Below are 25,292 nucleotides of genomic sequence, written 5' to 3'. Positions count from 1 at the left end.
CCACACTGTTGTCGTTGGAAAGGCCCGCAGTGTCCGTATCAGGGAGGCCAACGTCTCGTGCCGAGCCCGAGGGAGGCAGGCTCTGGCCAGAGTGGAGTCGAGGACGGCTCCTATGAATTCCACTCTTTGCGTCGGAACTAAGTGGGACTTGTCGGCGTTGACAAGCAGGCCGAGAGACCGAAACAGATGCAGTATCTCGGACACCTGAGCCGCTACCAGCTCTTGGGTACGGCCACGAATCAGCCAGTCGTCGAGATATGGATACACGTGAATTCGACGACGACGGAGGGCCGCGGCCACGACCGCCATGCATTTGGTGAATACCCGCGGTGCGGTGGAGAGGCCGAAGGGTAACACCGCAAACTGGTAGTGGGCCTCGTTGACCATGAAGCGCAGGTAGCGTCTGTGGGGGGGGGTAAATTGCCACATGAAAGTAAGCGTCCTTCATGTCGAGGGCGGCAAACCAGTCTCCCGGATCCAAGGAAGGGATAATGGTCCCCAAGGTTACCATCCGAAACTTGAGTTTGCAGAGGTACTTGTTCAGCTCCCGGAGGTCTAAGATGGGACGAAGACCTCCTTTCGCCTTGGGGATGAGAAAATATCTGGAGTAGAATCCCCTGCCCCTCCTCCAGGGAGGCACCTCCTCGATGGCACCCATGCTCAACAGAGACTGGACCTCCTGTAAGAGGACTTGCTCGTGAGAGGGGTCCCTGAAGAGGGACGGGGAAGGTGGGTGGGAGGGAGAGGGCGAAATAAACTGAAGGTGTCTAGTAATTCTGCATAGTATGTGCTACAGACTTAGCACAGATAGGGTACATACCCTACTCTAGGTTCATGCCTGGCTCTGATCAACTGTAATGAAGTTACACATGCCACATATACAACCACCAACTAATCCATAAGCACAATTACGAGTTAACAATACCAACAGCTAAGCAACATGACCACAGAACTAGAACACTACCAACCCCTTCACCTCTGCCACTGACAATTCCTCAGCCAACTGATGTGCTATCACTCTTCAGCGAACAAATCATCTATAATAGGTTAAAAGTCAGATTGAAAAGACATGCTGGCAACCTCCTTGCCTTATAAAAAATAAGCCTTATTATCTGAGAATCCAGAGCAGCAATGGATCCAGTAAGACTCCAAAATTTTGTACAGTGAGAAAAGCATGGGCATATATCCTCACTGGAAGAAGTAATCCCTCCCACAGCCTCTCCAAAAGGTTCCTCCTTGCTACTAAAATCAATTTTGTATTGTTAGGTTTGATCTTATGCCAGCTAGACACCTTCCAGGATCCTCTCTAGGCAAAACAGCGAGAAAGCATGGAGGCTGAAAAATCTGGGTTGAATAACAAATGTTTACCTCAGGCTGATGATGTCCCAAATCCTTCAGTATATCTGACAATGCCAAGGCAACTAGTATGCTGTGACCACTGGTGGTTGTATTTTTAATTATGTCACTGTTATAGGTGTGCATCAATTCTCCAAAAAGACCCATATTTTTGGAGTTTTATGTATCCACTGTGGCAGAGCTCTGACCTTGCTCCTGTGGGTCCTGCGCTTCTAGGCGGTTTATGCTAGCCTCAGTGGCTCACTGTGACCCTCCACGTAGCCCTTCTCTCTCTAGGGCCAGGGTTACAGTCTACTGAGCCCTTTTCATCAGAGGCTGCAAGGAGGCTGGTGAGAGAACTCCCACAGTCTCTGTTCAGCCTCCTGTCCTGACAGGGACCTGACTTCCCCTTCCAGGAGCTGTTCCTGTAGTGGTGGGTTGGGGGGAACCCGGGCCCGCCATCTACTCCGGGTTCCAGCCCAGGGACCCTAATGGTAGCAGTTGTTGGCAGCCAACCTTTCACTGCCAGAGCTGCTACATTTCCCTGGGCCACTTCCCCACAGCTCTCCTGCTTCTCCCTTCTTCACCCTTACCTTAGGGCTCCTTTAACGATGTTTTAGGGTGTCTTCAGTAACCAGCCCTTCAACCGCACTTCCTCTCCTCTGCCTCCCTGGCTCCCCTGCCTGACTGGAGTGAGCCCTTTTTATAGTATCAGCAGGGCCTTAATTAGAGTCAGGTGGTCACATTAACTGAATGGCCTCACCTGACTCTTTACAGGTTAATTAGAGTCAGGTGTTCTCATTAGCCTGGAGCAGCCCCTGCTCTGGTCAGTCAGGGAACAGAAAACTGTTAATCCAGTGGCCAGTATATCTGCCTTCTGCTATTCTGCTGTACCCAACTGGCCTGGGTCTTTCACACCACCTTGCACAACCCTACATCATTTATCAATTTAAAGCTTATTTCATGTGGTGTTATAAGCCTGTAGGCAAGGTGCAACGATGGTATCCAAAATGAGAGAGTGTTATTTTCCTCACAGTTTCAGAAACACTGCAACATAACTATGAATACAGTTTTTACTGTTTAAGTTGATTCCAACTCCTTAATGTGGTGTTTACTGGTCAAAGCTACCAAACCCCAATGTAGAAGATGATTTTTATTAGTTTTGCGCGGTCAAGTTTTCCTCCCCCAGAAATGATTAAGCTGTTTAGCATGTGGCAAAAATGGCAAATATCAACATTATGCAATATTCTACCATGAAATGTTTTCACATCACATATTCTTAATTGTTAAAGTATCTCATCCATATCTTCAATTGAAATGTACTGACCAGATCAGTTTCACACTGAAGGTGCTAGTAGCAGCAGACTCTGTGCCCAAAGTTTGTACTGCACAATGGGTAGATATAAATGTATGTGAATTCTTAATGTAATGCTTCTCCATTTGTAAGTTTTCATACGTACTACATAGCATCTAGTCTGCCTGGTAGAAGATTTTAATTTGTAATTGCTTATGCATGCAATATTAGCCCTTGAAATATTCTGGAAACTAGCTGTTAATTCAGTGACGCTTTTTAGTATTAAAGATAATATACAGCTTCATACTGGACTTCAAACGAAGTGCTCACTAAACAAAAATGGCAATTCTGATACTAACATAGATCTAATTTATATCTAATTTAGCACAAGTCTATATACTTGTACAAAATGAAAAATGGTGGTACTGGTGGTGGTAACGCTACTTTGGGAATTTTACTGCTACAGGGACATTAAAGTATTTGAAAATATGGTGGATACAAGCCCCTTAAAGTTTACATCAAAGAGAAAAAGACTGTCCATAAACTTTTTAAAATGTGATATTTGTCAAGAAAATCAAAAGAAAGCAAAACTGTCAAAAGCCAGCAGTGCTGGACAGAATTCTGTGAGGCTGGCACTAGAAACCAGGAAAGATTAATTGTATTGGCAGCTACTGGATGAGTTATCTAATCTGGATGATGTGGAACCAATACTCAATCACAGGGGTTTCTTTCAGAAATACACAAGCAAACTGAATTTGGAACATGTCAGAGCAGTATTGAACCCAGAAAAAAAAATGACTCTGAATTTGATGAGAGAGCATCACATTTTCCTGCTTCTAGAGCCACAAGAATAAGCACATCCTCCAGCAATTTATCTTAGTACATTGTTTGCTTGAGAAAAACATACAAGGCAGACAAGAACCTTCACAAAATAGAAACATCTGAGAGATCAACCAATCTAAGGAAGGCAGTACTTCAACCAAGAGACGATGACAAGTTGAGCAGACTATCTGTGGAAGACCTGATTGCTAAAGATGCAGTTTATCACTTAACATGCCCTTTTTCCTGCTTGAGTAAAACGAATCTTAAAGCAAAAGCATCTAGTTATACTGCAACAATCCAATGATAACGCTACATTTTATCATCTGATTGAAGAGAGAGACAATGATCTTATGTACAACAAAAAGGCTCTTCGCCTGTCCAAGCTGCTACAAAGATATAAAGTCCTACTTCCCTCAGACGTCGAAACTGCAAACTATTCCAGTAGTAAATTACAGGCAAGATTAGAAAAAACACTATGGTTCTGCAATTTCATTCCACGCACAGCAAAGACAAGGTAAGTCGACCATTGTTCTATGCAGCACAACAATATTAGCTTATGCTATACAAGCTCCTAGTAATCTGAAGCAGGAACTTAAGTCAATATTTTGTCCATGTTCTTCTGGTGAGTAAGACTAATGAACAAGTGATTTTTTTTAATGTCGCTTCAATCCTTCACTCTGAAATATTCAGATCATCCAAAGCTGGGTGACTGCAGTTTACTGAGGTCAGCTACTTTTGTGTGCCCCAATTGGTGCAGGAATTTGTCCTCTGGTTGATAAAGAGGTATATAATTCAGCCAGCAAAAAGTATCAGCCTTTCAAAGAAAATGTGTCTCAATAGCAGAGTGCATAGTGTTTAACAGTTCCACAAGTATTACACCAGTGCACATAAGCCTTGCTTCACAGCTATACCATGAGTTTGGGTCTTGCAATTTAATTGACACACTACACCTTCATGGATTCCACATCAATTACTATTAGCTGAGGTGGTTCATCACTACTGCTGCAAAAACTGAAGTGGGAGACTACAGAGAGGTATGTTCATTCCAAATGGAACTGATCCACTTCATGCTGGTTCAAATCTCATGCATGAAGGAGATAATTATATAGACATCAACGCAGAGATCACTGATGGAAAAAATACCTTAAATTCAACAGGTAGGGCTAGTCTACACTTACCGTCCGGGTCAACGCGGTGAGTTCGACTTCTCGGAGTTCGAACTATCGCGTCTGATCTAGACGCGATAGTTCGAACTCCGGAAGCGCCGCGGTCGACTCTGGTACTCCACCACTGCAAACGGCGGTGGCGGAGTCGACCTTGGAGCCGCGGAGTTCGACCCCGCCGCGTCTGGACGGGTGAGTAGTTCGAGAATTAGGGTACTTCGAATTCAGCTACGCTATTCACGTAGCTGAATTTGCGTACCCTAATTCGAACCCCCTTTTTAGTGTAGACCAGGCCCTAGAGTGGTATTTCAAGAACAGTCTGCAGACAGGTTTCAGAGTGGTAGCTGTGTTAGTCTGTATTAGGAAAAAGAATGAGGAGTACTTGTGGCATCTTAGAGACTCGTTCTTTTAGTCTACAGATAGCCCAGCATCACAAGAAATATCACTGAAGCACAGGAAAGAATAGTCACTTTACTCTCCCCGGGCAATGAGACTCTCTTATACAGTGTCTCTAATCAGAACAATCTTCCCAGCACAAAACTGTGTACATGCCAAGGCAATGAAGACTGTGGTATCCCATTCATCCCCAACAGAGATAATGATAAACAAGATAAAGAGAATATGCTTGACTAGAATAGTCACCAGCGCTATTACATGTGTGGCAAAGTCCCGTCTCAGTCTCCCCGGCCTTTGCTGTTTTTAGCTCTGGTGAGACCGGCTTGGGTAATGCAGTCCCCCTTAGAACTCAGGGGAAGTCTGTCCCCTGTCTTCCCATCAGTCTTAGTTAAAGTATTTTTTACCCTGCCTTGTAGGAGAGCGTCCTGCCGCTCCTCCTGGGGAAGCTTGCTGCTTCAACACTCCTGGCAGCCGGGCTCCTTCTCTCTCTGCTTTTTCCCCCCCTTCCTTCCTCCCAGGAAGGGGTTTAAAAAGGTCTCAGGCAGCTCCAAGTTGGAATCAGCTGATCCTAATTACCCTCAGGTAGCTCCCCTCAGCTGATTCTAATTTGCTACCTTGGTAACCCTTTCTCAGCTGAACCTGATTGACCTGTAGTTGCCACTCAGTTGATAAGGAGGAGGGCCTTTTAACCCTCTGGGACTGACTCCTCCCCCCCTCTTGCAACTGTCTGTCCTGAGTTTATCACACGTCAGTAACACCTGTACACATTTATTATTAGATTTTATTCTACCCTTTAGGTTATTGTTTTGATGCTTTGAGATCACAAAGAAATCCAGTTTTATGTCTTGAAATAGTTATTAAACAGAAACTAAGGGAAATATTTCAGAGTGGTCATTTTAACATGTCAATGGTGTCACTGTTTATCCCCATTTCTATGGTAACAGAACCACTTGACAGCTCCACATCATACCTCATCTTAAAGTAGAGGTAATAAGCTTTCAAATGATATATGTCCTGCGAGTGTGTAGAGAGGGTACAGTAAGTCAACCAAATTAGTGCTATCTGCCACTCGCCTATTACCTGTCCTCCTCTCCATTTGTTGTATACAACTGTTTTCATTTAGCTTATCAAATAGAAGGCTAAGGGTAACAATCACTATCTGTAAGTATGTACATGGGAAACAGAAATCTGATAATAGATGGGTCTTCAATCTAGCAGACAAAGATATAACAACATCCAATGGCTGGAAGTTGAAGCAAGACAAATACAGACCCAAGATAACGCACAGTTTTTAAACAGTCATGGTTCAGTAACTCCTCACTTAACATCATCCCAGTTAATGTTGTTTCGTTGCTGATCAATTAGAGAACATGCTAATTTAAAGCTGCGCAGTGCTCCCTTATAACATTGTTTGGCAGCCGCCTGTTTTGTCCACTGCTTGCAGAAAGAGCAGCCCATTGGAGCTAGCTGGTGGGGGCTTGGAACAGGGTGGGCCGGCAGCTCCCCACTCCTCTAAGTTCCCTGTGCCAGCTATCAATTGCTAGGCAGTTCAGCTGTCCCTCCCCCCACTGCCGTGTGCTGCTCCTATCCTCTGCTTTGGAGCTGCTCCCGGGAGCCTCCTGCTTGCTATGCAGGGAGGCAGGGGGGAAAGAGGGGTGCTAATGTCAGGGTGTCCCCTTCCCTCCTGCTCCTTTACCCCATCTCCACAGAGCAGCAGGGGACACAACAGGGCTCAGGACGGAGGGAGCTTGCTGGCAGCAGCTGCTGTCTCAACTTGCTGGTCTACTTAAAAAGGCAGTGTACTTAGAGTGGGGTCAGCGTACTTAAAGGGGCAATGTGCATCTTTCTCACACACACACACTCTCTCTATCTCTATCTACCATGCTGTCTCCCCTCCCTCCATTTGTGCTGCCTTGTAGAGTGTGAGGCTACATTAACAACAACATGTTAACCCTTGAGGGCTCAGCCAAGTGCTAGTTCATCATTTAGCAGTAAGGCATTCCCTGGGGAATATCCCAACCTCTTCCACTCTCTGACTTCACCACCTCAACCAAGTTTCATTAATTCTTATGGGGAAATTGGATTCGCTTAACATCGTTTCACTTAAAGTAGCATTTTTCAGGAACGTAAGTACAAGGTTAATTGAGGAGTTACTGTAATTAACCAGTGGAACAATTCACCAAGCGTGTGAACCAGTGCTCCCTCTAAGTTTTTATGTCCATGTGCGGAATGAATTTTGTTATGTGCACCAATATGAAAGTGATGTGTGGTGGGGGTGAGGGCTCTGGCTGAGGGTGCAGGCTCTGTGGTGGGGCCGGGGATGAAGAGTTCAGGGTGCGGGAGGGGGCTCAGGGCTAGGGCAGAGGGTTGGGTGCAAGGGGTGAAGGCTCCAGCTAGGGGTGATGGCTCTGGGGTTGGGCTGCCTTGGGATCACCTGGGTGGGTCCTTGCCTCTGGATTGGCTGAACCCTGGTTGAATGGCATAGGGCCTATTATCACTTTCTCTAGCTCAGGGGTAAGCTAGGAGTCCTTTCCATGCAGCAGTTTGCGTCTCCTACCTGGGAGCGTGCAAGCCACTTGCACACACTATTGCGATCAGGGATAGCTGTCGGTGAGGTCATTACAGTAAGTACTGAATCATCCATAAAGGATCAAGATCTTGTTGACTAGTCAGTGGTGTTAGAACAACACCCGACTTGACCAAAGGGAAAAATCAAATAGATTATTTATTTTCACACTCTTACATGTGATGTCTGGATTCAATAATGATTATGTCTGTCTGTCTCTTAAGATGCAGAACAGGTAGATGAGAACATATTACAGCTGTGATTTGTAGCCTACACAGGTTCTCCATTCTATATTATATCTATTTCAGAGTGCTGGTCCTCCTCTTCAAAACCCTTAATTGGCTAAAGTCAACTACCTCAAAGCATGCCTCTCCCTTAGAACACAGGTTTGATGGAGTTGTCAGCATGTAAAATTCAGCTTGTTGAGACCAAAGCATAGATCTACAACCTCAGTAAAGGTGGTCTGGAGAATAGAGTCCTACCATGACAATAACTGAAACTTAAAGCACCTGTATTTGACACCTAGAGACCAGAGAGATTGGTGCAATACAGATACATACACATTCCGTTACAGTATACACATTTTAGTATGATAATTGCTAATTATCAAAATCCTTGTTTTGCTACTGCATGTTTCAAACCATGGCCATTTTGGTGTCAGTAGACACACTGCATGTGCATATTATACATATTCTACAGTATGCATCTTGTGAGGTTTTTTCTTTGTGTTTTTTTTTTTTAATAATAAACAAAATCAGATTAACTTACCCATATTATACGTCTGTCTCCAAACAAATTCAGGTATTCAAAAACAAGAGTGGTATTGCGACATGTCTCTCAGAACAGTAATTTCTGAAAAAGTCAAATAAAGCTATGTTTTATACAGAAGTACTCTTCAAATTCACACACAATCACACTCTTCTGTAGATTTAGTTCTTAATGGTGTTTTAAATCAGTTATCTTTGAAAACAGATTATTCCTTACACAATACAAATATCAGATAGCCATGTTTTCCATCTTAAATTCTATAATGCTTATACTTCAATTTTCATATGATGTATAATTCAGCAATTTACATCTGGGAATTTACAATACTTTCATTTTACTGAAGTATTAGAAATCTAGTACTAGATTTCAAAAAATATTAACTAATGGGAATTATTGTTTTGATCTTATACCATTTTAATCATTTGATATGAATCTGTTTTACAGTAAAGTGTCTATGATACTTTTCATGATAGATACTATATAATATGCATTCTAAAAAGATCTCTGTACCTGAAAAGGTGTCTTTTTTTAAATTTTATTTATGTTACAAAATATTCAGTATTAAAGCTACAATATTTTTGATTGATGAAGAGTGGGAATTCATGTTCTGTCAAGATAAAAATCTGGAAAGCAGATCAACCTTCACTGACCTTCTCTAAGGAAGTACAGCATGTTACATAGGATACAGAGTCAACTGAATCATAGAATCATAGAATTCAAGATCAGAAGGGACCATTATGATCATCTAGTCTGACCTCCTGCAAGATGCAGGCCACATAAGCCGATCCACCCACTTCTTAAGCAAGCGACCCCTGCCCCATGCTTTGGAGGAAGGTGAAAAACCTCCAGGGCCACTGCCAATCTACCCTGGAGGAAAATTCCTTCCCAACCCCAAATATGGCGGTCAGCTGAACCCCGAGCATGCGGGCAAGACTCTCCAGCTATACCCTCTGGAAAAAGGCTAACATTATCCTATCATTGACCCATTGTACTAATTACCAGTGTGGCACTTAATTGACCTATTGACTAAGCCCGTTATCCTATCATACCATCTCCTCCATAAACTTATCCAGCTTAATCTTAAAGTCATGGAGGTCCTTCGCCCCCACTGTTTCCCTCGGTAGGCTGTTCCAGAATTGCACTCCTCTGATGGTTAGAAACCTTCGTCTAATTTCAAGCCTAAATTTCCTGACTGACAATTTGTATCCGTTTGTCCTCGTGTCCACATTAGCACTGAGCTGAAATAATTCCTCTCCTTCCCTGGTATTTATCCCTCTGATATATTTAAAGAGTGCAATCATATCTCCTCTTATCCTTCTTTTGGTTAAGGAAAACAAACCGAGCTCCTCAAGTCTCCTTTCATACGACAGGCTTTCCATTCCTCGGATCATTCTAGTGGCCCTTCTTTGTACCCGTTCCAGTTTGAGTTCATCCTTCTTAAACATGGGAGACCAAAACTGCACACAATACTCCAAATGAGTTCTCACCAACGCCTTATATAACGGGACTAGCACCTCCTTATCTCTACTAGAAATACCTTGCCTAATGCATCCCAAGACCGCATTAGCTTTTTTAACGGCCACATCACATTGCCTACTCATAGTCATCCTACGATCAACCAGGACTCCTAGGTCCTTCTCCTCCTCCGTTACTTCCAACTGGTGCGTCCCCAGCTTATAACTAAAGTTCTTGTTAGTCATCCCTAAATGCATAACCTTACACTTCTCACTATTGAATTTCATCCTGTTACTAATACACCAGTTTACAAGGTCATCCAAATCTCCCTGGAGGATATCCCGATCCTTTTCCGAATTGGCAATAGCTCCCAACTTCGTGTCATCCGCAAACTTTATCAGCCCACTCCTACTTTTGGTTCTGAGGTCAGCGATAAATAGATTAAATAAAATCGGACCCAAAACTGAACCTTGAGGAACTCCACTGGTAACCCCCCTCCAACCCGACAGTTCACCCTTCAATACGACCCTCTGCAGTCTCCCCTTTAACCAGCTCCTTATCCACCTCTGGATTTTCATTTCGATCCCCATCTTTTCCAATTTAACCAGTAATTCCTCATGCGGTACCGTATCAAACGCCTTACTGAAATCAAGATATATTAGATCCACCACATTTCCCTTGTCTAAAAAATCTGTTACTTTCTCAAAGAAGGAGATCAGGTTGGTTTGGCACTATCTACCTAGGCTGCAAAGATGTTTCACTTAACACTTTTATAAGGTAAGATTTTCCTCTTGATTCCTAGATGCAACAATATACATCCAGAAGAGGAGAATGGTTGTTTAATCATCAGGAGAAGTGCTTTTCAGTGAGTGTTTCTTTTTCTGAATTAATAGGGGAATTATTAGTTCCTAGGAATTAAAGATCCTTGATTTTCAATGAGGTGAGATCTTCATGCAAATTGCATGAAAGAAAGCCTTTATTCTGCTTTCATTGCTGTCCTGTGTAAATTTAAAAAAACAACATTATTAATTCTTCAACCAGAGTAAGTCATTACACATCACAGTGACTTTTCAATATGCAGCAGAAAAGCAGGATAAAGGTTCATGGAACCAGCTCACTATAGCACAAATGGTTATTTAATATGAAAGGCTGTAAATGCTAAAACTCTGCAGGGTTAGCTAGTGCAACTTAAAGTGCAACTCTCTGACCCTGCCAGCAGCATGTGCATATTTTGCTACATTTTGTTATTTTAGACATAATGCAAATAGTGATATTAACAAACAGTAAGGGGGGAAAGGGGAAGGAAGGCCAGGCTTACAGAAAAAATAAAATCACAGTTACTCTATTCTGGTCTACACATACCTTGATCTTCCTTTAAATTACATATTTTCTATCCACATATCTATGTACACACATCTATTTATACAATAACTTTATTAACTCAAGGTTGCTACTATATCCCACCAACACAGGCCACATAAAGTAACGAGATGAGCAGTTAAGTCATTCAACATCCCTATTCCTCATCCTCAGAACCTCTTCTCAGTCTCAACTGTGCCAATTTTTTAAAAGGCTAAACAGGATTATACAGGTAATTATAGGCCTGTCAGCCTAACACTGATCCCAGGCAAGATAATGGAGCAGCTGATCCTGTGCTCAATTAATAATGAATTAAAGGAGTGTAAACATAATTAATGCAAATCAACTGGCTTATGGAAAACAGTTCCTTAAAACTAACCTGGTATCTTTTTTGGATGAGATTACTAATTTGATTGATAGACGTACTAGTGTTGACGTAATATGCTTAGACTTCTGTAAGGCAATTGATTTGATACCGGAAGAAATTTTGATTAAAAACTGACTGATAGGTCTCAAAACGTAACTGGAAACATGGAATTATCATCAAAGTGGATGTGTTTCCAGTGGGGATCCTACAGGGATCTGTTCTTGGCCTTACACTATTTAATATTTTAATCAATAACCTAGAAGAAAACAAAATCACAACTGATAAAAATTTACAGATGACACTAAATGGGGGAGTGGTAAATAATTACTAATTCACTAATTCAGAGCAATCTGGATCACTTGGTAATCTGAGCACAAGCAAACAATGTGTATTATAATATAGCTAAATGTGAAGCCTGGTCTACACTACGCGTTTAAACCGGTTTTAGGAGCATTAAACCGATTTAACGCCACACCCATCCACACTAAGAGGCCCTTTATATCGATATAAAGGGCTCTTTAAACCGGTTTCTGTACTCCTCCCCAACGAGAGGACTAGCGCTAATATCGGTATTACCATATCGGATTAGGGTTAGTGTGGCTGCAAATCGACGGTATTGGCCTCTGGGCGGTATCCCACAGTGCACCACTGACCGCTCTGGACAGCAATCAGAACTCGGATGCAGTGGCCAGGTAGACAGGAAAAGCCCCGCGAACTTTTGAATATCATTTCCTGTTTGCCCAGCGTGGAGCTCCGATCAGCACGGGTGGCGATGCAGTCCGAAATCCAAATCCAAAAAGAGCTCCAGCATGGACCGTACAGATGTGATCGTTGTATGGGCAGGCAAATCTGTTCTATCAGAGCTCCGTTACAGAAGACGAAATTCCAAAGCATTTTAAAAAAATCTACAGACAGAGGCCACAGCAGGGACTCAGCACGCTGCTGCGTGACAAACGTAACGGAAAGCCAAAGAATCAAATGGACGCTCATGGAGGGAGGGAGGGGGGACTGAGGACTCAAGCTATCCCACCGTTCCTGCAGTCTCCGAAAAGCATTTGCATTCTTGGCTGAGCTCCCAATGCCTGTAGTGTCAACACATTGTCCGCGGTGGTTCAGGGCATAGCTCGTCAATTTACCTCCCTCATCCACCCCCAGAAGTAAAAGGGAAAAAAATCCTCTCGACTCTTTTAAATGTCACCCTATGTTTACTGAATGCTGCTGATAGACGTGATGCTGCAGCAGTCAACGGCAGCATCCTCGCCCCCCCTCATGGGTGGCTGATGGTACAATATGGCTGATATCCATCATCAGCCTTGTGGCAGATGGTGCAGTGCAAAAGGACTGGTATCCGTCCTCATCATCAGCCCGTGAGTGCTCCTGGCTGGCCTCCGGTGAGGTCGGCTGGGGGCACCTGTAAAACTCCTGATCATTCCCAGTAGATGGTACAGAACGGCTGGTAACCATCTTCATCATAGCAACAGGGGGCTGAGCTCCATCAGCCCCCGCCTTTCATGTGTATAGAAAAGATTCTATTCTGCCTGGACTATCATAGCAGCGGGATGCTGGGCTCCTCTCCCCCACACTGCTTAATGTCCTGTCTGGACTATCATAGCAGCTGGAGGCTTCCTTCCCCTCATATCTCACTAACAAGTCACTGTTTCTTTTTCCTGCATTCTTTATTACTTCATCACACAAATGGGGGACACTGCAACGGTAGCCCAGGAAGGCTGGGGGAGGAGGGAATCAACAGGTGGGGTTGTTGCAGGGGCACCCCCTGTGAATGGCATACAGCTCATCATTTCTGCGGGATCTGACACGGAGCGGCTGTGCTCTCTGGTTCTCTGATACACTGGTTCTCTAGTACACTTGCCCCATATTCTAGGCAGGACTGATTCTATTTTTAGATACCATAAAGGAGGGATTGACTGGGGGAGTCATTCCCATTTTTGTCTTTTGCGCCCCCGGCCGATCTTAGCCAGGGGCACCTATGACAGCAGCAGATGGTGCAGCACAAAAGGACTGGTAACCGTCATCTCATTGCCAATTTACAATGGCATGGTAGATGGTACAGAACGGCTGATAACCATCTCTGCTATCATGCAAAAGCAAATGAATGCTGCTGTGTAGCGCTGCTGAATCGCCTCTGTCAGCGGCATCTAGTACACATACGGTGACAGTGACAAGAGGCAAAACAGGCTCCATGGTTGCCATGATATGGCGTCTGCCAGGGCAATCCAGGGAAAAAGGGCGCGAAATGATTGTCTGCCATTGCTTCCCCGGAGGAAGAAATGACTGACGACATTTACCCAGAACCACCCGCGACAATGATTTTTGCCCCATCAGGCACTCACTGGACTAGAACTTTGCTCAGGCCTCCTGAACTCTGTGCGCAGACACATTACTCAGTGTCTGTCCTGTCAGACTGTGCTACCACTGGGCCTATGGGGCCTTGGTTTGGATGCAGCCCTGTTTTACTGCTCCCCTTATATTTCCCCTTGTTGTATTGCTCCTCTCAGCCCTCTGTAAATAAATATCTTCCTTTGTTATATCCATTGTACTTTTCCTGTGGGTGTGTGTGTTCACTCTGGGGGGGTTTGGAACAGGTGCCCCTGGGGTGGAAGGGATTTCTCCTACTGCATTCCTGTGCGCGCTGTCTCTTGGCCAGAGGCTGCCTGCAGAGCAGACTCCATCTTGGCCACGAGGGTGCTAAAGTTACACTTAAAGGGAAGGTTATGGGGTGACTTGGTTATAGTCTATAAGAATCTACATGGGGAACAAATATTTAGCAATGGGCTCTTCAATCAAACAGACAAAAGTATAAAATATATAATCCGATGGCTGGAAATGGAAGCTAGACAAATTCAGTCTGGAAATAAGGCATACATTTTTGACAGAGTAATTAACCATTGGAACAATTTACCAAGGGTTGAGGTGGATTTTCCATCACTGACAATTTTTAAATCAAGACTGGATGTTTTTCTAAAAGATATGCTCTAGGAATTATTTGGGGGAAGTTCTACGATGTCTTTTATACAGGAGGTCAGAGTAGATTGGTCCCTTCTGGGCCTTGAAATCTATGAATTTATTAAAACTACCTCCCCTTCCATTACTCTCAGTCCTTTACCTTCATCCTGAAATTAACCACTATCTGACTGCTATTTATTAACCTATGCAAGATGAGCTGTTTGACTCAGTCCAGTTCCAAGTGAGGAGGGGGTCTATTTCTCAGAAATATCATCACAGTTGGCAATGACTGAAAATCTTATTTGGAGCCACAGCAAGCCAAAGATTTAATGGGGGTAAAATGCATATGGCCCACAGCTCTGTAGACAGGAGTGACATGACCATAAAGGAGACATTGTGTAGAGGGGTAAAAGCTGCATCTAGTTGTGCACCCAGTTGTTTGGAAATGCTTTCACTTTGTGTCTTTTGAAATTGAAAAAAAAGTAAATGGTCTGTTCACCAGTAAGTTCACCTGCTTAGCATGTTGGCTTCTGTGAATCCCTTTTGTAGGTCCCAACTCTCCCTATGCATTGTATATGTAGTCTGGACACACAATTCAGGGCCAAGGACTCCACTAGGTGACAGAGTGCCTAAAGTTAGGCGTTGCAATAACGAGGCAAATTATCTTTGTAGTTCTACCCTCTAGGGTCTGATTTGCAAAAGTTCTGAGCACTCAACTATAAATGAAGCTAATGGGAGCTGTGTTTTGAACATATGAATTAGGCACTAGGTATCTCAAGTTGGCATCCCAAATTAATGGATAATTTTGACAATTTTGATTTAAATCTTTCTGTGCCTCAGTTCCCAATCTGTAAAATGTGGATAATATTGCTTTACTTCACTTTGTAACACTTCATAAACATTAATAAAGGTGATCAGCACCACAGAAAAGCACGTGAAGGAATAAGTCTGTATTCAGTATGTGGTCTGGAAGGTGTGCCATAAATATGGCCTGTGGCCACATACGGGTGATGCTAGAAATAAATATTCATTAGCTACCTGTTTAGTGAACAGAGTTCATCCTTTGCACTGAATACAGCAGGGATCCTATGGAAAAATAGTATGTGATCATGTGCTGAAAGGGGCAAAATTAAGGGTTCGTAAGTAATCTTAATACTGGCAATGCATAACTTTTGAGTGCTTGATTTGGCAAATGTAATGTTCTTAATTTTTTTATTTTATTTTTTGTGTAAACATAGTTTTGTTTTCCATGGTATTTCCAAATCAAGAGATGGTGCTTTTCCAAATGCTTTGTTCATCAGTGGCAGAATCTTTAAATCACTACTAATTATTCTCTGCTGAAAATTGGCAAGTAAACTTGCCATCATGCTTTTCACCTGCAAGAAGGTTGATAATGAGAATAACTGAGACTCCTAATTGCTGTGCTAGAGTGTTGATGACCAACTCCTGCAGAGTAACTGGCCACAGAAAATAACTGATATGTTTACCAATCCTGATTTAACTTTACAGTGCTTGCTGTTTGTTTTAAAGTATACACTTTTTTTGTGTGCTGTTTAAAGCAAGGCTGTACAAATGCTTTCTGTGGGGAGGAAACAAGCATATGAAAGAAGATAATTTCAGGGCGCTGAGCAGGAATAGCTGTTCTGAAAAACATATAGTGAACCTAACAGGCAATGATCAAGTGATCTCTCTCCTGCCATCCATCTCCATCCTCTGACGAACAGAGGCTAGGGACACCATTCTTACCCATCCTAGCTAATAGCCATTTATGGACTTAGCCACCATGAATTTATCCAGTTTCCTTTTAAAGATTGTTATAGTCCTAGCCTTCACAACCTCCTCAGGTAAGGAGTTCCACAAGTTGACTGTGCGCTGCGTGAAGAAGAACTTCCTTTTATTTGTTTTAAACCTGCTGCCTATTAATTTCATTTGGTGACCCCTAGTTCTTGTATTATGGGAATAAGTAAATAACTTTTCCTTATCCACTTTCTCAACATCACTCATGATTTTATATACCTCTATCATATCCTCCCCTTAGTTTTCTCTTTTCCAAGCTGAAGAGTCCTAGCCTCTTTAATCTTTCCTCGTATGGGACCCTCTCCAAACCCCTAATCATTTTAGTTGCCCCTTTCTGAACCTTTTCTAGTGCTACAATATCCTTTTTGAGGTGAGGAGACCACATCTGTACACAGTATTCGAGATGTGGGTGGACCATCGATTTATATAAGGGCAATAATATATTCTCTGTCTTATTCTCTATCCCCTTTTTAATGATTCCTAACATCCTGTTTGTTTTTTTGACCGCCTCTGCACACTGAGTGGACATCTTCAGAGAACTATCCACGATGACTCCAAGATCTTTTTCCTTACTCGTTGTAGCTAAATTAGCCCCCATCATATTGTATGTATAGTTGGGGTTATTTTTTCCAATGTGCATTACTTTACATTTATCCACATTAAATTTCATTTGCCATTTTGTTGCCCAATCACTTAGTTTTGTGAGATCTTTTTGAAGTTCTTCACAGTCTGCTTTGGTCTTAACTATCTTGAGTAGTTTAGTATCATCTGCAAACTTGGCCACCTCACTGTTTACCCCTTTCTCCAGATCATTTATGAATAAATTGAATAGGATTGGTCCTAGGACTGCCTAAAAGGTACAGTGACTAAAGTGAAATCCCTGCAAGTTGCATGGGCCCTTTTTAAAGACACCATAATAGAGGCCCAACTTCAATGTATACCCCAAATTAAGAAAAACAGTAAAAGAACTAAAAAAGAGCCACCGTGGCTTAACAACCATGTAAAAGAAGCAGTGAGAGATAAAGACTTCCTTTAAAAAGTGGAAGTCAAATCCTAGTGAGGCAAATAGAAAGGAGCACAAACACTGCCAACTTAAGTGCAAGAGTGTAATAAGAAAAGCCAAAGAGGAGTTTGAAGAACGGCTAGCCAAAAACTCCAAAAACAAGACAAAATGTTTTTTAAGTACATCAGAAGCAGGAAGCCTGCTAAACAACCAGTGGGGCCCCTTGACGATCGAAATACAAAAGGAGCGCTTAAAGACGATAAAGTCATTGCGGAGAAACTAAATGGATTCTTTGCTTCAGTCTTCACGGCTGAGGATGTTAGGGAGATTCCCAAACCTGAGCTGGCTTTTGTAGATGACAAATCTGAGGAACTGTCACAGATTGAAGTGTCACTAGAATAGGTTTTGGAATTAATTGATAAACTCAACATTAACAAGTCACCGGGACCAGATGGCATTCACCCAATAGTTCTGAAAGAACTCAAATGTGAAGTTGCGGAACTATTAACTAAGGTTTGTAACCTGTCCTTTAAATCAGCTTTGGTACCCAATGACTGGAAGTTAGCTAATCTTACGTCAATATTTAAAAAGGGCTCTAGAGGTGATCCTGGCAATTACAGACCGGTAAGTCTAACGTCGGTACCGGGCAAATTAGTTGAAACAATAGTTAAAAATAAAATTGTCAGACACATAGAAAAACACAAACCGTTGAGCAATAGTCAACATGGTTTCTGTAAAGGGCAATCGTGTCTTACTAATCTATTAGAGTTCTTTGAAGGGGTCAACAAACATGTGGACAAGGGGGATCCGGTGGACATAGTGTACTTAGATTTCCAGAAAGCCTTTGACAAGGTCCCTCACCAAAGGCTGTTACGTAAATTAAGCTGTCATGGGATAAGAGAGAAGATCCTTTCATGGATTGAGAACTGGTTAAAGGACAGGGAACAAAGGGTAGGAATTAATGGTAAATTTTCAGAATGGAGAGGGGTAACTAGTGATGTTCCCCAAGGGTCAGTCCTAGGACCAAACCTATTCAACTTATTCATAAATGATCTGGAGAAAGGGGTAAACAGCAAGGTGGAAAAGTTTGCAGATGATACCAAACTACTCAAGATAGTTAAAACCAAAGCAGACTGTGAAGAACTTCAAAAAGATCTCACAAAACTAAGTGATTGGGCAACAAAATGGCAAATGAAATTTAAATGTGGATATATATAAAGTAATGCACATTGGAAAAAATAACCCTAACTACACATACAATATGATGGGGGCTAATTTAGCTACAACTAATCACGAAAGAGATCTTGGAGTCATCGTGGATAGTTCTCTGAAGACGTCCACGCAGTATGCAGCGGCAGTCAAAAAAGCAAACAGGATGTTAGGAATCATTAAAAACGGAATAGAGAATAAGACGGAGAATATCTTATTGCCCTTATATAAATCAATGGTACGCCCACATCTTGAATACTGCATACAGATGTGGCCGCCTCATCTCAAAAAAGATATACTGACATTAGAAAAGGTTCAGAGAAGGGCAACTAAAATGAGTAGAGGTGTTGGAACGGGTCCCATATGAGGAAATATTAAAGAGGCTAGGACTTTTCAGCTTGGACAAGAGGAGACTAAGGGGGGATATGATAGAGGTATATAAAATCATGAGTGGCGTAGAGAAAGTGAATAAGGAAAAGTTATTTACTTGTTCACATAATATAAGAACTAGGGGGCACCAAATGGAATTAACGGGCAGCAGGTTTAAAACAAATAAAAGGAAGTTCTTCTTCACACAGCGCACAGTCAACCTGTGAAACTCCTTGCCTGAGAAGGTTGTGAAGGCTAGGACTATAACAGGGTTTAAAAGAGAACTAGATAAATTCATGGAGGTTAAGTCCATTAATGGCTATTAGCCACGATGGGTAAGGAATGGTGTCTCTAGACTGTTTGTCAGAGGGTGGGAATGGATGGCAGAAGAGAGCTCACTTGATCATTACTTGTTAGGTTCACTCCCTCTGGGGCACCTGGCAATGGCCACTGTCAGCAGACAGGATACTGGGCTGGATGGACCTTTGGTCTGACCCAGTATGGCCATTCTTATGTAGTACAGTACCAAATAACTAGTTTTTGAGTGAGAAGAAGTTTGTCCTCATATGGCAGTGTTATGCATCAATCTCCATCATCATCATCTAAATTCCTTCTGCTTTAACAGAATATTTTTCCCACAATACTTCAGATAAAGTACACATAGCAAAATCACATTTATGTATGCAAACAGAATTTCAAGTGATATAATTCCAGAAATAATAGAGGTCCCAAAACATAAATTAACAGGTCTAGTTTTGCAGAGCTCAAAGCTGAGAAATCCTGAGCACCTGTACTGTTATCTAAGAGACTTGAAAATTTATTTTACCCAACACTATACAAGACATTAAAATTCCTATTAAGCAACACCATCTTAACCAGCGGTATCTATAAACAGTGAGTACAAACTTCTGCCACATGCACAGTTGCCATAGAAGCTCTAAGTAGTAACTAAAACAAAAGAATGAAAGACCTTTAAAGGAAGAAACAAACAGCTGACAGTAAAGATTGGAGACTTTTTACAGAACTAGAGAAAGCAAAGGAACTTCCTACTCCACTGCATTTATCAACACAAAAGTTTCTGAATTAAGAGAATAAGGAGAAGCCTTTCCTAACGATCAGCAAGTCATTCTCTTAAAGGATTCAGAAATCGATTCTGAAAGGCAGATCTGAAAAGCAGGCAAACGTGGACCATATGACTTGTTATACGATAGCCGACTGAAAATAGCCAAATAAACTACACCTACCCATTGGTCACAGGAATAAGTAAAAACAGTAAGTGAGCTATGATTTAACTGAGTATGCTCCACTTTAAGACACATGTATTATAGTGATTTCATATAGTACCAAGAAAGTTATGTAAACTATATAGTTAATGGTGCAGTTAAATATTATTACATTTACAAAAACAATAGAAAAAATATTAGGTTCAGTGCAGTAAAGTAGGAAAAAAGTAAATCCAGTTAATTATTTAATATTTTCAAATTCTCCACTTTAACATAGCATTAGTATTTCATAGCAAGTGGCAAAAAGTTAAATTTGTATGGTTTGATTAGAGTAGCATGACCTCACTATCATAAAAAATTTTATATCACGAAAATAAAACAATGTAGAATAGTAAAATACCTAATTTCACAGGTCACCCTGAGTGATATTCAAAGAAATGACATTTATAGACTGTTGTGGCAGATATTAAAAAGTCTGCATTGCCTTTTCCAATAATGAGGGCACACAGACCCAAATTTATAGGAAAAGTTTGCATCTTAATAGATGTCAAGTGGTCTAGAACATGAAATGTGGCTTCTATACTGTGCAGACATCTACGATTAGTTTTCAGCCTTATTATATCAATTTATAAGATTTTCTATGGCACATACTGTGGTATCTGAGCACCTGATGAGAAATGAGTTTATTTTTTAAATATCTTGTGAGGTAAGGAAGTACTATTATCCTCATATAGATGGACGAATTAAGGAACAGACACATTAAAGCGACTTGTCCAAAGTTACACTGGAAGGTTGTGGCATAGCCAGCAAAAGAACCTGGACACACAGAGTCGCAGCCATTGCTTTAACTCAAAAACCATCTTTCCTTTCTCAGTGAAAAGTATAGGATTCTTCTTCCTTTATTGAAATAAAACTTGATGCAGCCTAGGGAAATTTTATCCTCTTTATTGTCTTATCAACTAATATATGAACTAGACAATGAAAAGGCACTCTAGTTCTTTGTTGCCAGAATGTCAGTGATAACAATGAATCAGAGAAAATGAAGAGACTAAGAGAGAAAATATTAAATATCACATTTGTAGTTGCATTATTAATTTTAATTTTTAATGGCCAAGATGATGGGGGGGGTAAGTTAAGTTTTAGTTTTGCAAAGTCCAAACGGTTTGTATATATTTTGTGTGAGAATTTTGTACTTTTGGAGCTTTAAAATTAATTGAATGTTTTTAATTTTTTTTTAATACTGCAGCAGCACTTCAGTATTGCAAAAAAAGGGGTTGCTACTACTATTAACGGGAATGAAAACTGAAAGCTCCAGGAACAGAGGCAAATACATAACCAAATGAATGCTTATTACAAAAACAAAACAAAAAAGAACTCTACCTCTCCTGTATGTGAAAGCAGGCGTTACTCTGGAAATCGCCTTAACTAACCATAGAATATTGTTTTTCTTCTTATAGCATTTCTGCAGTGCACAACGTCATCCACTGCTTCACAAGCTTGCCTCTAGGGTATTGTTAGACTTATGCCAGAACCAACTAGAGTTGAGCTCTGCTAGCTCGAGAGCTCACTCCTTAACATTCATGATGGAAGGTCAAACTAAATTAAAATTACATAGTACCTGCAGGTTCCATGATACTATTTGACTACTCTTTGGCTAGGGCAGCCAAATAAACCTCAGCACTAAAAGAAATAGAACCGTCAGTGTGAACTTTTTCTGAATCCTCTTTCCAGATAAGATAGTTTGGAGTATGCGGGGCAAGACATAAAAAGCTGATCATCTCCCAGGTTTCCTATCCCCAGCTACATATAATTATTCTTTAAAAATGTAGCAACTTGAGCGCCTAATTTTAAATACAATTTGTTCCACCAGGAAGATGGCAGAAGAAGAACCAAGAGCCCATAAAATCCAACTCCAACAGAAGTACTGGCTAACGAACACAAGTAAAGCCAAGTTGCTGCAGCTTGGAGCAATATGCATGGATACGGTTACTGACCAAGAGCACTATTATGACACCGCTTTACATGAACTAGCACAGGCTCAAACCTGGCTTTATCAAAAAAAACAACAGTGGTATCTCCTAGTAGATTCTCAGAAACAGGAAACTAGAGACAATGCAACAACCTTTGAATTATTATCCCCTGAGATACAGAATCCTCCACATTTGAACAAAACAGAAGCCAGCCAAAATGTCCAACTCAACACCCACAGTTACCCCAAACATTTCCCAGAAAAGAAATCAACAGGATTAGAACACACTACAAGGCAAGGTGATCTGCATTTTTATTCTAACAAAGCAGCCCAGGCAAATGTATGTATGGAACATAGATCAAGTTATACTGAACTGGTAATAGAAAGAGAGATCATTGCATATCTAGCACACTTTTTTCACATAAATTTGACAGAGGAAGAAAGAAGCATGACAATGAAAGACTTTTTACAGTTGGTTGGAATACAACATTATGCAAGCAATCACATTACCAAGCAGGTAACTTACAGACTGTATGGCATTTATACAATTATAATTCAAAGGGATGAAAGGATCCCCAAGGAGTCAAGTATTATACTGGTCGATACAGACATTCTAAATGTTGCCAGAGGTTTTGAAAGAATAGAAAAGTTAGCAAATGACCTGGGGTTTCAACATCACGGTAAGTCAATAAAAACAAACCATGCATCAAGTCACAGAAACTTGAAAAAAGAACCCAAGTTAAGGAAGGATCAATATTGAGATTAATCAACTATAAGAAAATGCTTAACCTGTGTATACTGTATAATACCAGGACATAAAAACCTTGAATTCAGATTTTTCTTCGACTGATTTTTAAAAACATGGTTGTCAAATCATCTAGTTTAATTTTATTTACTACTTTTAAAAAACTGCATTGTTTGTAACACAATCTCATAAATTTGAAAACATTGATTGTGTTGGCAGCAATAGCAACACTGATGATATCAGTATAGCTCTATGAATAGCATATTTAGTTAACCATTGCTGTAGAGAGGGCAGAGAGCGACATTCTTCAGGAGTAAAATAGTGTTTACGATGTTCAGTTTTTTAAATTTTACAAGTAATTGTGAGCAAGATATTTTTAAAAATTAATAGATCTATTCTATCTATTGATGCCTTTGGAAGTACAGGGTCTCTTTGTTTATAACAATCTTCAGAGAAGAAAACGCCATTTTATTGAGGAAAACTTATTCCAGATGGCCTATTTCTCCAGCAGAGGTAACACTGCAAAAATGGCTCAAAGAGGCAACTTTATTTTAGAAAAGGTTTCCTATCAGTTAAACTCTAGATTGCACTAGTGTAGAATACAACAGAGCCTCTCTACGTTTCCATCACGAAGTACTTTGGAGGAGCATGTGCAGACAGGCAAAGAGGCAGATGATGTTGGAAGAAAGAGAAGAGAAATTGTTTTGTTGTCCAAATGACTAGTCCAGTGGATATTCGCCTGTGTACATTATGTATACTTCTAGAATTAACTCATCTATGGCAAAAGTAGTTTTCTGCCAATCAGATACCATGAATTGACCTGAGTGATCTTATAGAATTATCTTTACCAAAACTGTTCTACAAAAAAACAACTTTCCCAGACATAAGAGGCTTCTCTACTCACAGAGCCACAGCAGTCAGAACAGTCTTAACAGGGCGGGCTTTATGACCCGCGGGGCCCGATTGGAATACTCGGTGGCAGTCCAGGGCTTCAGCAGCACTTTGGTGGCAGACGGGGCCGGCTCCAGGCATCAGCCCAGCAAGCAGGTGCTTGGGGCGGCACGTCCAATTCTTCGGCGGTGGGTCCCTCACTCCCTCTCGGAGCGAAGGACCAGCCACAGAATTGCTGCCGAAGACGGAAGCGGTGGCGATAGAGCTGATCGCAACTTTTTTTTTTTTTTTTTTTGCTGCTGCTTGGGGCAGCAAAAACCCTGGAGCCGGCCCTGGCGGCGGGAGGTCCGCTCCGGGTTTTCCATGGCACCGAAGGACCCCCCGGTGCCAAAATACCGAAGACCCCCGGAGCGGGGCCCCCTTAGGTGCGGGGTCCTGTTCAGTGCAGGCCCCGATCCTGGGCAGGGGCAGCTGCAGGCACCAGCACAGCAAGCGCGTGCCTGGGGCCGCATCCACGGGGGGTCACCCTGTCGGTTGCTGTGAGGGCGGCAGTCAGGCTGCCTTCGGTGGCTTCCCTGCGGGAGGTCCACTGGTCTCGCGGATTCAGCGGCAATTTGGCGGCGGGTACGCCGAAGGCACAGGACTGGCAGACCTCCTGCAGGCATGCCGCCGAAAGCAGCCTGACTGCCGTGCTTGGGGCGGCAAAATACATAGAGCCGCCCCTGATTCTGGGGAATCGGATTAAAGCTGGCCCTGCATCTTAATATGCCCTGTCCTGATCTCCAGCTAATAGGAGCACCACCACTACAAAGCAATCAGCAAGAGAAAACTTAATTTTTAGTTTTTGTAAAAATTAAATAAAATTAAATTAAAACTATAAATAAAAGGTAAAACTTACAGAAATAGTAAAATGGCTTCTCTGTAATGTTACAAAAGATAGAGGCAGTTTTTGAGCATTAGCAATAGAAAACGAAAGATTATATTAAAGAAGTTATATATTTAAAGTATTAAAAATTTTGGGCCCCACACTACAAGAAGAATGTGGAAAAATTGGAAAAGAGTCCAGCGGAGGGTAACAAAAATGATTAGGGGGCTGGAGCACATGACTTATGAGGAGAGGCTGAGGGAACTGGGATTATTTAGTCTGCAGAAGAGAAGGATGAGGGGGGATTTGATAGCTGCTTTCAACTACCTGAAAGGGGGTTCCAAAGAGGATGGATCTAGACTGTTCTCAGTGGTACCCGATGACAGAACAAGGAGTAATGGTCTCAAGTTACAGTGGGGGAGGTTTAGGTTGGATATTAGGAAAAACTTTTTCACTCAGAGAGTGGTGAAGCACTGGAATGGGCTTACCTAGGGAGGTGGTGGAATCTCCTTCCTTAGAGGTTTTTAAGGTCAGGCTTGACAAAGCCCTGGCTGCGATGATTTAGTTGGGAGTTGGTCCTGCTTTGAGCAGAGGGTTGGACTAGATGACCTCCTGAGGTCCCTTCGAACCCTGATATTCTATGATTCTATGAATTGATTCGGCTGCCTACTAATTCCCTTTTTAGCTCTGGAAGAAACCATTTGCCACAGTGGTTTTGTAGTTATACAGGCT

At 41.9% G+C, this 25,292-nt stretch overlaps 1 protein-coding gene across 6 annotated transcripts in view; it reads right to left on the bottom strand.

Moving 5' to 3' along the window:
• RALGPS1 (Ral GEF with PH domain and SH3 binding motif 1) overlaps positions 1 to 25,292 on the bottom strand; it is a 394,703-nt gene that overhangs the window by 347,843 nt on the left and 21,568 nt on the right. For all 6 annotated transcript variants that reach the window (XM_044992949.1, XM_044992950.1, XM_044992947.1 and 3 more), the window contains one exon: positions 8,345 to 8,428. The gene's annotated coding sequence lies outside the window, so the exon portion shown is untranslated. The remainder of the gene's footprint in view (positions 1 to 8,344; positions 8,429 to 25,292) is intronic.

This window comes from Mauremys mutica, chromosome 18 (assembly GCF_020497125.1).
Source record: "Mauremys mutica isolate MM-2020 ecotype Southern chromosome 18, ASM2049712v1, whole genome shotgun sequence".
Taxonomy (NCBI): domain Eukaryota; kingdom Metazoa; phylum Chordata; order Testudines; family Geoemydidae; genus Mauremys; species Mauremys mutica.
This window is presented reverse-complemented; position numbering and strand designations above follow the sequence as displayed.